Raw genomic sequence first — 2,478 nt, 5'->3', positions numbered from 1 at the left:
ACCATCACCACGGAACTCTTCAACGCCTTCAATCTTGACGGCCTTCTTCACCTTCATTTGTTCCTTCTTCTTGCTGTTTTCATCACCATTTGGACTCAACAACACAGTAGTTATCTCAATTCAAAAAGATAATAGTTATCTTTTCGTGAGTTCTATTCTTTTCATAAATTTTATATAGTTTTCTGTTAAAACTAAATATAAAATTCGATATAAAGATAATATTTTCGATTATTAAAGAATAATCATATAAACACACACAAAAAAAAATACAATAATAATCTCAATTCAAAATTTAGTCGTGCAGATGCGAAAAAAAGTATACGATGGTCAGATTCAGCCATTTATTTCCTATAACTTTTGTATGTCATTAATAAACTATCTGAGATTGGTAGCCCAAAATCTCCCAAATGCGCTTCCTAATTAGAATATTTAGCAGCACATTGCTTGATTTTATGTCCCTAATGAAGCGGGCTTGGCCCACTTGTCCAAATGGATCATCTTAATTTTGAATCTTTCTAATAATTAGTTAATTTAAGCGTTTTTAGTCCTTTAATTATTATCAATTTTTTATTTTTATTGTTCCCAAAATATTAATTCCTCTAGAATTTTATGATTTTATTTCGGGACTTTACAAACAAAACTTTTTGCCCTTGTATATCCTGATAGGTGTATGAAAATGTGATCAGATCTTTGAAAAACCAAGTGGAAAGAAATTCTTTACCCTAATTAGCGAGCTATAAACAAACCTTAGTCTTTCTTTCTAATGAAAATTTGGTAACTAAAAATATTCATCATCATTTCGAAGAATTTGAGGTTTATTTAGGGGTGACTAATTCCTTTTGAAGAAAACTTTCAAGTATCGTTTGTTTGGAGATGACGAACTGCTCAATGGGTTGGTATTGTTTCTAGTAGTATCTTGATAGATCAGAGGACAACACTCAAGACCTCTATGAATCTCGCCTCTGGCACTCGAGCTCTCAACATAGTCGGGAGACAAAACCCTAGCTCGACCTGAGGATAATACAAATCTATTGAGGGTTTGTCGACTTTAAACATATCATACTTTAAAGACTTCTCTAAAAAGAGTTTGCACAAACCAAACTTAATCAATAATAGATAAAAATAATTGAACTTTAAGATGAATAGGAGGAAAGATTATGTAACCTAAAATTCAACATTTCTCCTTACATAATACAATTAACCCTCTTTTAACCGTCACCCACAATAATAACATTTCACTATACGAGTTAAGTTTTTGGTAAAACCGATTTTTTATGTTTTATTTTAACCCTCCAATACAACTTTTCACTTATAACAACAATAGTCATAGTTATGAAATACATTCTTTATTAAATTAATTCTCTATAACAACATAGTGCTTAAAATTTTAAGTAGAATTATAGCTATTTCATATAAGTATGTTAATTATAATTTATTAAATAAAAATTATCTTAATTAAAATATTATTTTAATAAAATGTTTAAATTTTACATGAAAAACTATTAGTTATATTTGATTGAATGAAAATAATATTCACTTAGTGAAATTAAGTATATCAATTTAATAAACTATTAAGTTCCCTAATTAAATATTCTACTATAACTTTAGAGCATCAAAATTTATAAATTGATTACTTAAATTTAATAACGCATGATAAATTAATAAATTTAATTCGATAACTCATTTTGATTAATTGAACTTGTTAGATATATGAACTTCATAATTAATTATAAAGAATGTAAAATAAAATGTGCATAAAAGTAATAATGCATGCACTTGCTATACGCTTTTAGTTTTATTGATTTGATTCTCATTTTTTAAACATAATTCACACTTTCTTTATTAGCTAATGGAAATTCACAATATGAATTTTATTATAGGTTTACAATAATTATCTTTTATAACAATATACTATTATAGATATATAACAACCATCTTTTTATTACAGATAAAATGATAAATGAGATTGTTATAAAGATAAATATAATGTTTTGTATTGGTTAGAGCCACAAATCCATGTAAAATTCAACATTTCACCACTACCTGGCATTGACAAATGTAAAAAGAGTTGGTTTTCGTTGGTTTTAATTAATTTTTTAATTGAATTTAGGTCATTTGATTCAATAATTTTAAATTTAATCATGGAATTTGTTGTATATAAATTATCTCATTTAAGGTTAGGGTGAAGTCGGAAAATTTTTGGGGTCAAAATTAAATTATATATTTTTACGATAGTAAAATACAATTTTATTATTTTAATAGTTTATATCTTTATAATTTTAAAAGATTAAATCAATTTTTTATCATCTTTGAGGGTCAAATTATAATTTTACCATTATTAATTTAAAATTTTATAAATTATAAAAGGTTTAAATGGAAAATTTCCCATTTTAGGGGGATTGGGCCCCTGCCAACCCCCTAGGCACTGCTATTGTTCAAGACATTTCGTCAAGGTAGTTGCTTAAAATTTAATAGAGG

This window comes from Gossypium arboreum, chromosome 10, assembly GCF_025698485.1.
Source record: "Gossypium arboreum isolate Shixiya-1 chromosome 10, ASM2569848v2, whole genome shotgun sequence".
Taxonomy (NCBI): domain Eukaryota; kingdom Viridiplantae; phylum Streptophyta; class Magnoliopsida; order Malvales; family Malvaceae; genus Gossypium; species Gossypium arboreum.
The sequence above is the reverse complement of the archived record's forward strand: the minus strand, read 5'-3'. Positions refer to the sequence as shown.